The sequence below is a fragment of the Vicugna pacos genome, chromosome 3, assembly GCF_048564905.1.
Source record: "Vicugna pacos chromosome 3, VicPac4, whole genome shotgun sequence".
Classification (NCBI taxonomy): domain Eukaryota; kingdom Metazoa; phylum Chordata; class Mammalia; order Artiodactyla; family Camelidae; genus Vicugna; species Vicugna pacos.
The window spans coordinates 9,993,118-10,007,469 of record NC_132989.1 but is presented as its reverse complement, the minus strand read 5'-3'; the positions used below and the strand labels follow the sequence as shown (position 1 = coordinate 10,007,469).

The 14,352-nt window shown below is 40.8% G+C and overlaps 1 protein-coding gene across 7 annotated transcripts in view; it reads left to right on the top strand.

Moving 5' to 3' along the window:
• The window catches only part of SGCD (sarcoglycan delta), a 1,022,496-nt gene that overhangs the window by 446,220 nt on the left and 561,924 nt on the right, over positions 1-14,352 (top strand). The gene's annotated exons all lie outside the window — the stretch shown is intronic.

Here is a 14,352-nt window from a genome sequence, read left to right as displayed (position 1 = left end):
GCTCATTGCTAGATAGACAGTAAATATCAGTCAAAAGCTGTTTGTTGAGGGCATACTCTGTGTCCCACACTGTAGTAAGCTCTAGGAATGTGTTAAGGAACAAGAAATTGACGTGGTGATCATTCTCATAAAGGCGACAGTTTATTCAGAACAAATATTAGTCAAATAATCAGTTACAAGTGTATGAAAACAACTTGAGATACATGTTCTGGGTGAAAGGGATGTATGAAATCCTAGAACAAGGAGCGTGTTAGAGTCAAGGGGTGCAGTATTTAGTCTGAGCTCCCAGGATAAGGAGGAGTTAGCAAACTCAGACGCAGCCAGGGGTCAGATCCAGAGTGTAAACATATCACCATGTGAATCTGTACACTTTCAGTTATACAGACTATCTTTTGTATATGAACGAATTCTTTGAACCTAAGCTTTTCAAGGACTTAGTCCTTAAAAAGACCTAAATGAAATTATTTGGGGCGGAGGGTTGTATAGCTTAGTGGTAGAGCACATGCTTAGCATGCAGAAAGTCCTTGGTTGAATCCCTACTACCTCTATTTAAAAAAATAAACAAAACTAATTACCTCCTCCCCAAACAAAAACAACAAAAAAGAAATTAGTTGAGTTCAATCATCAGCCCCCTGGTGGTATCAAGCCCAAATCACAACTGATTCCAAGGATAATGTTACCTTGTATTCCTTAGTACCGGGGTTCTATTAGATAGAGTTCCCAAGGTAACCTCTTCTGAATAGGCAGCTGCAAAAGAGTCCAGGCATAGTGCAGTATGGCTCTTCAGGAAGAATTTGACTGATGGTTTAGGGAAAGACTTGGCAAACTGTAGTTTTAAGGGCCAGGTAGTAAACATTTTAGACTTTGCCTGCCATATGGTGTCTGCCATGACTCAGCTCTACCATTGTCATGCAAACATTGTTGTACTGCTGACTAACATTAAAATACATATAAGTAAATATTTATTTGATAGTAGATAAACTCTTAAAATTATTTATTTATTTGTGGCTGGCCAGAAAGACAAGTATTTTCACTTCATTTTTTCCCCCGAATCTTATAAAATTTCTGGGTTACATGACTGTTGATGGCCACAATTGGAGTATTAAAGTTGGGGTTAGAGGGGAGGGTATAGGTCAGTGGTGGAGTGTGTGCCTAGCATGCACGAGGTCCTGGGTTCAATCCCCAGCACCTCCATAAATAAACAAACAAACAAACAAACCTAATTACCTCCCCCACTAAAAAAAAAAAAAAAGTTGGGATTTAGTCTGCACTCAGCCCAGAAATAGCCCTTGAACATAGACAATATGTAAATGAATGATTGTGCCTGTGTTCCAACAAAACTTTATTTATAAAAGCAAGTGGTAGGCTGGGTTCAAGCCCACAGGTCATAATTTGCAGACCCTGAGCTTAATCCACAATTCCTATGTACCTGATTTTATCTGCTACCAACCAACCAGATTTTTTTCTCAAATGAAGAAAGGCATTTTGGTGACATCCCTTTGGTATTTCAAACAGGGTCAGCAAATGTGATGCAGTTTTAGAAACAGAAAAGCGTTTTGGCCCCTTCCCTCAAAAGCAATCCTTGAGAATGAATTTTGAATGAATAGAAAGGTTCTTTGAGGACCTGTCCACTTGGGGGTCAGTGACATAGAATGGTGCCAGTAGGAGTATGGCTCCTGCCCCACAACTTTCATGGGTCCAAAACTGATTCTCATTTTACTAGGATATGATGGCAGTTGAATAGCAAATATCATGATGATATCAGTCCGTCCCTTAGATGAAAGCGATCACATTTTAATATGCAACGTGCTCTCCATCAAACCTCATACCTGGTAGGTACTTAATATGCTGAATACATATTTTTTAAATGAATAAATGAATGAATGAACAAATAAGGGCTAAGACCGTGCTACTATTTTTTGTATAATGTATCAGTCAAGATTCAAGATTTAGGTAAAAAGAAATAGTTGTACTGTTGACTAATATTAATATAAATATGTACATATATATTTAAATGTTTTAAGTAAACATGTTTAGCCACAAAGACAAGTATTTTTATGTCACGTTGATGGCCATGATGGGAGTATTGAAGATGAGGTAGAATGTGCACTCAGCCCAGAAATAGCCCTTGAACATTGGTTTATGATTATTTTTTTCTAAAATCAGACAAGTTTCTTATGGTTTACCTTTTTCTGTTAAAAAAAAAAAAGTACAAAATGATTTAGCAAATAGCACATACGTTCTTGAGTCAGCCAGACCTGAATTAAAATCTGACTTCTTGAATAAGTAGCTATGTGACCTTGGGCGAGTTATTTATCCTTTCATATTCTCAGTTTCTCCCCATGTGAAATGATAGTGATTGTAATTTTCAGCTCATAGCGTTATTACGGTAATTAAATTAAAGAACTTAACACTCTGCCTTAATGAGTGCTGAAAACTGCCTAGTGTGTGTAGGAATCATTCAACAAATGCTTGCTGTGATGATAATGGTGGTGGATTCTATCAGTCAGAATATTATTTTTGATTTTCTTAAGCTTCTATGCATAATGAAGGCAGTGATCCAATTGAGTCATAGAAATGAACATATCCCATATTATGAGATCTAAGGAAGTTAGGGAGAATTTTTTTTCTTGAAAGAGATTTAATATTTCACCTGAATCATAAGGTGAAAAATTTAATAATCCTCCTTCACGAGGAAGAGAATAAAGCATGATGCAGTCCCAAACCTACTGTTGCTTGTCAGAGAAGGACTGTCAGTGTTAATACTCACCATTAGGAGGACATAGGACTCAGCACAAAGTCACAAACCAAATGTGCTGCTTGTTTAATACACTTTAAATGTGTATGCTGGAGGAGGTTTTGCGGGGGTGGGAGGACATGAAAAAAAAATCATACATTTTTCATTTAGCTTTTGGGCTTCTCTGATCTTTTTATACCGCGATTTAAGAACTAATTTATTAAGGTGACCATTTTAAACCTCCTCATCTGCTTTGAATTTGAATACAAGCAGACTCTGCGTTTGTATTATCTGGTATATTTCACGTTGATCAAACAAATTCTGTGTTCAACTGAATATGAAACAGGAGTAAGTATGGGTCCTGTCTAATGGACTAATAATATAAGCAAGTTTGGAGACTCAGCGACACAAAATGGAGTCAGATAAGCCATTAACACCACTTAGGAACCCAAGGCAACAATGAAATGATTGTTTTCCAATGATCCAGAAGCAACAGTTAATAGAACGGAGTGACCCCTGATAAATACAGATGCACACATACACACACATGCATACGTACACACAGGCAGACGTTCTTATAGTTATCTTGTCATTCATTCCAGGTCAGTTTACTGAGCCTGTTTCTATGGCCAGCATTAGAGATACTACAGTAGCGGAACCAGACTTGGTGCTTGTCCTCACACTCTAGCTTGCCCTCCAGCAAAGGAAGATGATTAGTGTCGGGAGAAAGAAGTCCAGGGTTCCACGGGCACCATGGCTGCCAACTCAATTATCTTCTCTCAGAAATGGAATTTAGCAGCCAGCTAGGGAATCATAAACAAGCAGGAGGAATAGAGGAGAAATCAAACAATGATCACTGAACAAACAAGAAGAACCATCAATGGATTGTTTCCCATTTCTGTTCAGTTGTCCACCTTTCATTTCAAATCTGCTGGCTAGTGCTCTGGTTCTCCTGACACAGATTTTTTTTAAATTTAACTTTCTACAATCTTTTGATCCTACCATTTCCCTACTTGGAAAGTTATACTGTCTTTTCTCTCTGTCTCAAATCATGTCCATTCATTAAGAAGCCCGTCTACCTTGGTGAAGCCTTTCCTAAGCTCCTCATCCTTCATAGACCCACGTCCCTGACTTCCCAATACCTGGCAACTCAGTAGAGCACCTCACGCCATGTAGTGTTTCATTACTAGTTAGTGTAACTGGCGCTTGGTACCTTCTGCCTTCTGCCTTTAGTTTTCCATTCACGTAACTACAATATGCAAAAGGAGTTCTTTTTCAGAACTAGGTCCTGTGGGAAGATGGGGTGGGAAGGGTGAGGGGTTTGCACAGGGAAAGGAAAGTAGGAATGACTAGAGTGCCTGCCTTCCAGGAGCCTTCTGTGGATGAAGGATGCTCTGTCGTATGTGCAGGTGATGGTGGGTTGAGTGGTGTTCCCTGACACGATATGTTGAAGATACTGAGATACTCTCAGTATCAAGGAGTGTGACCTTATTTAGAAAGAGGGTCTCTGCAGATATAGTGAGGTTTAGATGAGATCAGTCCTAATGCACCATGACTGGTGTCCTCATAGGAAGAGGAGAATGGACGAAGATGCCCAGGGGAAATGCCCTATGACTGTCGAGGCAGAGATGGGACTGGTGCATCTGGGAGACAAGGACCCCTGACCCTTGGCAACACCAGACACCGAGAAGACAGGCATGGCCCTGACAACACCTTAATCTCAGACTTCTAGTCTCCAGAACTGTGAGAGAATACAGTTCTGTTATTTCCAGTCACCCAGTTCATGGTAGTTTGTAATGGAAACTAATTCCTCTTGATGGTTCCCAGGCAGGAAATGAGGCAAGACTGGGCCAGTTCAATGCTTTGGATGTTCTGAGGAGAAAGCAGTCCTCTTTAGAGGGAGTTGGTTGTCTACTGAGGGAAGTTTCATGGATGGGCAGTGGGTCTGGAGGTTCAGCAGGGTTTGACCGCCGAAGATGGGAAGGAAGAGGAAATTACGTTGCACTTTTAGGAATTAGCATGAGTGATGGCAGAGACACATATGAATAGAATCATAACATGGATTGTGTCTGGGGAAAATTAAGTACTTTAATTTTCTGGAGCATTTTGTGAATGCAAAATGTAGTTGAAGAATAGACTAGGATGAGACTGTAGAGGGAAGACCTTCAGTAGCAGGATACGAAGCTCTATCACCATTTACTCTGTAGTCAGAATTGGCAAGTAGAGTGACAGAAGTCTGTGTCCTTGGGAAGACTGATCTGACACTGCCATATCCAGCAAGGTGCTACAGCTGGAGTGTGCACCAGCATCTCGTGGGAAACTTGTATGACACAGATTACTGGGCTCCATCCTTACAGTTTCTGATTCAGCAGCTCTTTGGTGAAGCCCAAGAATTTGCATTTCTAGCAAGTTCTCAGGTGATACTGATGCAACTAATCTAGGAACCCCCTTTGTAGACCCCTGGTACTGAGAGATGGGAATTTGAAGAGACATGAAGCCAAGAAACCCTTTGGAGGTTAATGCGTGAACAGACAAAAGGTAAAACAAGAGCTGGAGGAGTGGGAGTGGGCATGAAGTTGGGGCAAGAGGTTTCCACCAGGTTGGTCTTGGCATCTCATCAATGTAAAGGTTTGGGGAGCGAGAAGGCAATAGTTATTCCAAATCCTTGGCTCTAGGAAGTTATTGTAGTGCTTTCTTTTTGTTTCTTGTGTGTTAGTCTTGTTATTCTCATCAAACTGAAAACTCCCTGAGGATAATGACTATGCCATTTGGCAGGTTTATAAAAAAGACTCTCTTTGTCTTTGGTAGAATGGTAACTAACGTTTATGGAAAGTATAATGTGTGCCAGGCACTTTGCATAGATGGCCTGTTTTATACACAGTGCCACTTTATGAGTTGGGTATTACTGTTTGTTTTATAGGAGAGGAAACTGAAGCTGAGAGAGGTTGAGTAACTTACTTGCGGTCACACAGTAACTCAGGGGCTTAACCAGGATTTGAACCAGGTTTTCTGATTCCAGAGCCCATCCCCTAACTCCTACATTATAGCGCCTCACTAGCGAAGGTTTTGGAGCTTAATAGATGCTATGTCACTATACCTATTTATACTATATGACAACACAGAGTCAAGGGGAAAATTAGGTGATACAAATAATTATAAAAAAAAATAAACTCACCTGTAAGTCCACTATCCAGTGATAGGCACTGCTAACATGTTAGTATATATCTTTTCAGATTTCTCTCTAAGCCTGCACATTTATACACACATGGATTATACTATACTGTTTATGCTGTTTTATAATTCTTAAAAAAATTAGCAGTACCATGATCAATTTCCTTGCCAGTAAATAAACTCCTATAATATCAATGTCAATGGCAATTTATTTTCTGTTTCATGACTATGCCGTAAGTGAACCGTTATGCTCTAGTTGGGCACACAGAAATATGCCTTGATACTCAGACTCCCCCTACCTATGGGTGGATCCTTAACCTGAAGTATACACCTTGGAGCATACAATTCCGAAATTTGTTGGAAGGGATAAAAATCATGTAGCTAAATGCTCCCATTTAATAGATGAGAAAGCCAAGGCCCAGTGAGGCAAAGTAGCTGTCCTACATTCACAGATTGGAAACTAGGACTCATCCACCCATCCATCCATCCAATAGTAGTGAGCACCTACTACGTGCAAGACACTATTCTGTGTACAGAGTACAGCAGTGAACAAAAACAGACCAAAGACCCTGGCATCTTTGGAACTAACATTAAGATGAGGAGTCCAAAGCACAAACTCTCCTTTTTTTAAATGAAGTGCAGTTGATTACAAATGTTAGTTTCAGGTGTACAGCACAGCAGTTCAGGTATACATACACACGCATATGTATTTTTTCTTTTTGCATTCTTTTCCATTACTGTTACTCTAAGATTTCCCTGTGCTCTACAACAGGTCCTTGTTCTTTATCTGTTTTATGCATAGTAATGCATATCTGCTAATCCCGAACTCCTGATTTATCCCTCTCCTGCCCTTTCCTGTTTGGTAACCATAGTTTGTTTTCTGTGTCTGTGAGTCAACACAGTCTCTTTTTATAGCCCCATGGCCAATTTTCTAGACCGCTTGGTTTGGTGTCTCCGATCAAGGATGCCAGCCAGATAAAACTGCTCAGTACAAGACAGGATCCTTCCCTCACCGCGTGTCTACCCAGGGAAAACTGCATCTTTCTACCCAAAAGGAGCTGGTGGAGTTTGCCGAAACCCCCTGCAGGGGCGTGTTCCTCCTCCACCGCTCAGAGGTATTTAGGTATGCCCTGCCAGTTTTGAGCAGTTCCCGTCTCCTGCCGGACTCCTCACACTTGAAGAAACACAGTTTGTTTCCCACAAAAGACCACAGTCAAGCTGAAAAATGCTTCCCTTTGTTTGTCTGGGAGCCACCCTCCGCTGAAGGATGAGGGTGGCAGAGGGTTTGCAGCTGTTTCTTTTTCATGCATTTCCAGTAGGGATGGCATTGCATTCAGGACCCAGACCCAAGAGATTTGCTCTGAAATCTTTCTTTCCTTGTTCTGATGGGTATTCCTCCCCCACATCTTTTGAAAGCATTCCCTCAAGCAGCGCACGTCTAGATTTGTCCTCTTAAGTATGAAGTATCAGAAGATGTCGTATTGACTCAGACATGGGATCAGGCCATGTAACTGGGAGTCAGAACAGCTGGGCTTCAGATCCTACTTTGACTACATACGAACATGGGCATATTAAGCTTTGTAAAACTCAGTTGCTTCATCTGTCAAAGAGGGCTAACCTTACGTAGCTCATAGTGCCCTGTACTTCTTTGTCATAGTGCTTACTATATTTAATAATGTCTTTTATCATTTTGTTAGGTGACCAATTGTCCCCTTATGCCCAGAACTGAAAGGGTGTTTCGGGGATGCAAATCTTTCAGACCTGAAACCGGGGATGTCCCAGGCAAACAGGGATGAGTTGGGCACCCAAAGTTATGCAGTAAACATTTAAGAAACTGCTTAACATATATCTCCCCTACCAGACTGTGTGCCTCGTGCAGGCAGGGATCATGTCTGTCTTGCTCTAAGCATAGTGGCCGATACATTGTAAGCACTTGGTAAATATTTGTTGAATAAATGTGTCACAGGGTGCAATGAAAATTAGATTAGTTAAAATGTCTGGTTTAGCACACAGCGAATCATCAACGCGTAACAAACATAAGTAAGTTTTGTTATTTTCTTGCTGTGATCACTCTTTCGTCTCAGTATCTTACTGGCAGTTTCTACTTTTCATGACCGTTTTCTACATGTTTCCAGTGTAAATTGCATAAAGTAATTAGTAGAACATAACGGATACCATTAGTACCCATTCTGTTATTTTGGGAATTGAAGTCCTTCAGAGGAATGTCATCTAAGGTGTTTCTTACACTTTTTTTCTTTGTGAGTCGTTCTTTGCTTCCCTACTTTGAAATGCTAATATTACGAGTCTCTTTTCTCTTGTGCATCTTTTAATTTGGGATTCACTTCTGCCATCTATCAGTACAACTTCAACCTCCTGCCAAAACTTTATAAAGTGGTTAAAGCAAGGAAGTTTATAAACCAGAAGGGTAGAACGGCATGACTATTCGGGTGGTTCTGCAAGAGAGGAACAGTAATGCAGTTTGCCTCTCTGGAATCCAATAAAATGGATTATAAAGTGATTATTTGCTGTCGATTTCTGATGGGCATGTGTTTCCCCTGAACGTTCATAAACCTATCCTCATTCTTGACATAACATCATAGAAGGAACCTAAAGTGATTATCTTGAAATAGAATTTGGACAGTGAAGTGCCCAAATGGTGTCTAAGATACTGACAAGACAGCGCAGGAAATTGTCTGAAGAACTGTTAGAATGCTAAGACTTTTTTTTTAAAAGAATAAGGATGCTACTGTTTATGCAGCATATTATTCAAGGAGAGCCTGGATATGTGCTTTTGACTATGTTATCTCATTCAGTTCCCTGAAAGCCTTTCTCAGTGAGGCTACATCACCTTGGGTGGATGAGGGCGCCAAGACGTAGAGGAACGAAGTACTGCTAAGTACGCTGCCCATGCTGACAGAGCTGGCCAATCATGGGATTCGGATTTGAATCCAGATGTGTTTGACTCTGAAGCATGTTGTTTTTCCTGCTACATCATGCTGCAGCTGTTTGTTGAGTAAATACGTACCAAGCGTCTCTCTCCTGCTAGGCTCTTTGCCAGGCACCAGTGATTCAGATAGAGCAAAGCAAACACTGCACCTGCCCTCCTGACACTTCCAGCTTACTGGAGTTCCAGACATTGATCTAGTTGTAGCTCAGGCTCCTCAGAGTTTTATTTTGGAGACTGAATGAGAGGTGCAGTGCTTGGCATGTGGCGAGAGTGCCCAATATTTGTTAGCTGACATGGTGGTTATTAAATTACAACACAGATGTGTGATTATAAATTGTGTTCAAGTGCTCTGAAGGAAAACCACATGGAATTGCAGAAGCATACAAAAGAAGACCTAATCTAGTCTAGAAGGTGGATGAAGTCTTTCCTGAGGAAGGCAAAAAAGAATATAGGGAGGAGAGTTAGCTAGGCAGAAGGAGCAGCATGTGCAAAGGCCCTGAGGCAGGAGAGAGCACCGTGTGTTCAGGAAAGTGAAAGCAAGTGTGATGGAGATTGTCAAGCAGTGTGACTGCAGTCATTTTCTCTGCAATGTTTCCCCCCTGAAACCTAGCACTTCTCCAAGTCTTTGAGTTCACTTGACGGTATCTTCACAGTTCTTGGATTCTAATTTCCTAACTCTGTAAACAGGCAATTCTGCCCATCAAATTTATCTAAAATCAAACTTACCTATACATACTGACTTAGAGACTTATCTTAGGGTACAGAGAAATCTTGCTTCTATTGTGTTCCATCTTTATCTGAAGATTAGGTAGTATGTTGATGGGTGCAGTTTAAATCCAGGGAGACAGTTCTGTAGTTAAAAGAAAAGATAATTGGGAATGAGTCATTGTCGTCTTTTTAGAGAGCAAACAGTGAGGTGGAGAAAATTTGCAGATATAGGTCTCGCACATGCTAATTCCTTGACAATGTAGCTAGACGAGGCTACCTAGAAAGGGATTTCCTGGGGGTAGTAGAGACCCAAAGTAATCATGTTAAAAAGAAAACTCTTCTAGCAAACATAATACTTATCTTGTCATTGTAGACATATTGCATCTGTAGTGGCTTCAGGGTACAGAGAGAAAGGGGAAAAATCAAGACATGAATAGAATAAATAATGTTTAAGGGGGGTTAAAGATTAATGAGACTCCTAAAAAGAAAACTAAATAGGACACAGGACTTCTTGTTACTATTCTATCTTAAGCTTCTTTCAGGTCTGATGTGCAGATTATAGTGGACCTGGTAGAATGAAGAATTGGGTAGAAACTAGGGAAAATGACTTTCTTATAAAGCTAGTACAGAGATCCAAGTCCAACAGCCAATGAGAAGAGTCTTCCGCCCCCAAGTCCATATCCTCAGTTTAATCGTGAGAGAACATTAGATAATCCCCAGGGGAGAGACACTGCAAAATACCCGACCACTGCTTTTCAAAAGTGTCAAGGTCGTGAAAGACAAGGGAAGATGAAGAAACTGTCCTAGATTAGGGAAGACCGAGGAGATAGGACAACTAAAAGCAGTGATGTGTCCTGAATGGAGTCCTGATACAGAAAAGAGGTGTTAGTGGAAAAACCAGTGACATCTGAAGTCTGCAGTGTCGTGAAGAGTCGCATACCCATGTTGGTTTCTCTGTATAAATACACCATCATTCTTTAAGATGTTGATATTAGGGGAAGCAGAGTGAGGTATATACAAGAATTATGTGCTGTATTTGCAACTTTTCTGCAAATCTAAAATTATTTTGAAGTAAAAAAGTTTTAAAAATGTGCTCCCCCAACCCAAGAACCGCATGGCCAAAGCTTTCACTTTACAGATGAGGAAACTGAAATTTACAAAGACAACATGCCCACTTAGAATCTTACTTCATTACTAACTTTGCTAAGATTGGAGAATATGGAGGTAAGAAATATTTCCCACCCTGGGGGATCTTTTCTCTGGGTTTTGTCAAAAGGCTTGAAAGATCTTAAGAAGAGATCTTTCCACCATGTTATATATCTAAGCTGATTTAGTTTCTTTTCTGTTTTCTCACATGTGCAAAATGGCATATATTCGGTCACAGGCTAAATCTATACAATTCTGCAAGAGTTGGCATCTGACCACCTCTCCAGCGTCATCCTCTCTACAATTCAGCCATTCTCTCCTTCCCCCAAATGCATCATACACTTTCCTGCCACAGGAACATTTTATCTGCCTAGAGAGTGGCAAATCTGCCCCCATACACACGCAGTACAGAGATTTCATCTTTAGCATATACATTCCTCCAGGAAACCTTCCGTAATGGTTTACCCCACCACCTACCCCTAAAAACCAATTAGTCCACTTAATTTTTTTTTGTACTGGTAGTAGCCTGTTCCTCTCTAGTGAAACAGCCAGCATATTTAGCCCTGCATGTTCATTTTCTTTCCCCTCTGCAACACACTATGAATACATACATTTGTAACTGACTATCTGTATCCCCCATTTTAAAAGAGCAACTCAAACACTGCTCGTTATTTTTAATCCTTGTATGCCGCAATTCCTACTCCTCAGCATCCTAGTACCAAAAATAGATGCAGGATTCCCACATAGATACAATGAGTGGTATGTATCTTGGGGGAGGTTTTCTTTTTGCATGACAGTATTGAGGCATGTGCTGTTTCTTTCAAATTCACGGCTAGATTCCCAGGGTCTAGCAGAGTACAGGCACGTGGTAGACATTTTGGCTACCTACTGAATTAATAAATCCTGTGTTGAGAACTAGGCAGTGTAAACATTTCTCTGAAAACCAACTGACCAATTAAGGGAAAGCAACATTTGGAAATCTAACATAACTAGATTGAAATAATTGTGTGTTTTCTCCTTTCAACCTTTATGCCTTGTAGGGTACCCATGGAAACTCCTTTTACTACAGAGAAAGTTTTCCTTTTCTGCTTCACAATCATGAAAGAGAAAGAAAGTAACATATCGCAGGAGATACGTTTGCAGAAATGCTTCCGTTGGCTCTTGTCATGACTCCTGTGCAAAAGAAGAAAGAAATCTCTAAAGTACTCTAGGAATGAGAGAGTTTGATGTCAGTCCCTTCAGAGTCTTCTGAATGGCACATTGTGAAGATAAGTTACAGTGAATGTCAGGTCATTTGTGGGAGCAGCGGGCTCCAGAGAAGGGGTTATATGTGGGAGAGAATGGAGCTGCAATACAATCAAATTAGGAGAGGGGAGTCATCCAGGCTTTTGAAATGGGTTTCTGCTGGCCAGTGGCAAGAGTGTGAAGTGATACAGAGGTAGGCTCCCTATAAATCTTCTCTTCCTTCTTCTTAATCATCTTCATCTTCCTCATCTTCATCCTCATTTGTGTTTCATCACTTACAGAGTCTTCTTGGCAAATACTGACCAGACCATTAGCTAGAAAATTTTACTGGGACAAAGACTTCTGCTATAACCAGAGGAGGATTTACTGAAAAGCTAACGCCTCTTAAGCCTCTGTGCCTCTGGCTTGGAAGAACCCCTTCCAAGAATGTCCACTTGACTTTGTGTTTGTAATTTTGTATTCCCTTTCTTCAAGAGCATACTCTCAAATTGTATAAGCTTCAGGCCCCATAAAATCTGAATCTGCCCCTGCTGATAATTATCCAGGAAGAGGAATTCCAGCAGAAATACCAGTGCTGAGTACACGACAAGCTAGATGACATGTGTTTTTATGCCTCGGGGAATCCTGCTCTAAACTAGCTGACTGCATACCAAGTGGAAACATTAGATCCTTGTTGAATTAAAATTGGTGACTGTGAAAAGCCACTGCTTTACACTCTGCTGTGTTTGCTGTTGCAGTAAATGAATTCAAAGACCTAGATGATGCGGTGTTGAGGTCAGGATCTCTCATCCAGCTGTTTGTGGACTTCCCATGCGTGTGGGCGGAGGCATGCCTTTATTTCCATTTAGATGACATTTTTTATCTTTTACGGTGGGGCATCTACTATTAAATCTTACATCAAATTATTTCAGGGCTTTTAACATCTGCTGAATCTTGTGCCATCCTGATGGAGCTCATTCCACTGATGTGTGAGCCTCTAATTTAGGAATGCACTGGCTGCAGGCCCATTTTGATTTTATAGTAGCCTATTAATAAAACATCATCATATTTAGAATCTCAGTTCAGAGAAGCATTACAGCTTCTTGGGAATTCTGTCATCCCTCTGATGTATACACGCAGAATGTTCTGTTTTTCCTTTAGAAATACCATGTTTTGAAATATTGTTTCTTCCAGTATACTTCCCAGCATCTGCTCAATGTTAGGATGTATAAAGTATTATCAGATGTGTATGTAGGGGCAGGTCACACCCATTATCCCTCTGTAAGTTACGAACCTGGTGAAAAGTCCACATGGGCCTCAAGGGCAAGCTAGCCTAGCAGTGATGGCCTTGACCAACAGTGCCTCTGATTCCAGCTGACTTACCCATGTGGTGACACACTGAGCCTCTGCAAGGGCTTGACTGCCTGATACTTGGGTCCCTTTCTTAACTTATTGGTGAGATTTTTTTCTGTCATCCTCATTTCGGCATGAATGAGTGAGTCAAGGTGGGAGGACAGGCAAAGTGTGCTTGCCAGCACTTCCAAAAGAGCAGGTATTGCTGTTTTATGGGGAAGGGGAGAAATACCAGAAGAGGGATGGTAGGAATTAGCGGGGGGGGGGGGAGCATGCTCCTCCTAGGGTATAGATCCATCTCTTTCATTGATTTAAGAATAGGCTTGAAGCTATTCATCCATTTATTTATCCATCAACCATTTATTGGGCACTTATTATGTAAAAAGTTCTAGACCCAAATATCTTTTCACACTTTCTAGGTATGAAAGATACATGCTGGCAGAGGGCATTCTCTCTGTAAAAAGATGTATCCTTGAGATATGAGGCATTTGCTGCTGGGGGTGCAGAAAGTTTGCCTGTGAAATAGATAATCAGATGCAAAATAGAATGAAATAAACATGAAAATCATGTAATATCTGAGCACTGTGTGGGGAGGTTCCAGGAAAAAATGGTAGCTTCTGACTGTGGATTACAGTTTCACACAGGCAGGGACTTGGACTCAGCCTTGAAGAGTGATGGAACTTGACTATATTGAGAATGGCAGCCAAGGACATGCTAGGAACAGGGAATAAATAAATAGGTGGCAAGGGAAATGTATAAAGCACTTGATCAAAATGAGGAATAGCATAGTGACCAGTCTAGAAACTTGGAAAGTTGAAGTGAGGTAGCACTGAGAGCCTCGGATGTAATCATTGCAGTGGTTCTAACATGCCCTGGTCTTTCTGTAGTTGCCCTAAATAGACCATTTCCTCCTCCAATGCTGAAAGTTTGGTAGACTCAGAATTTTGGATTTAGAAGGAAATGAAAGAGTCTCCTTGGTGATGGTAGAGAATCACAATAGAAATTTAATTTTTTTAAAGAACGTAGGTGTCAGATGCCCTGACATTACTTGCTTTTGCCAATCATT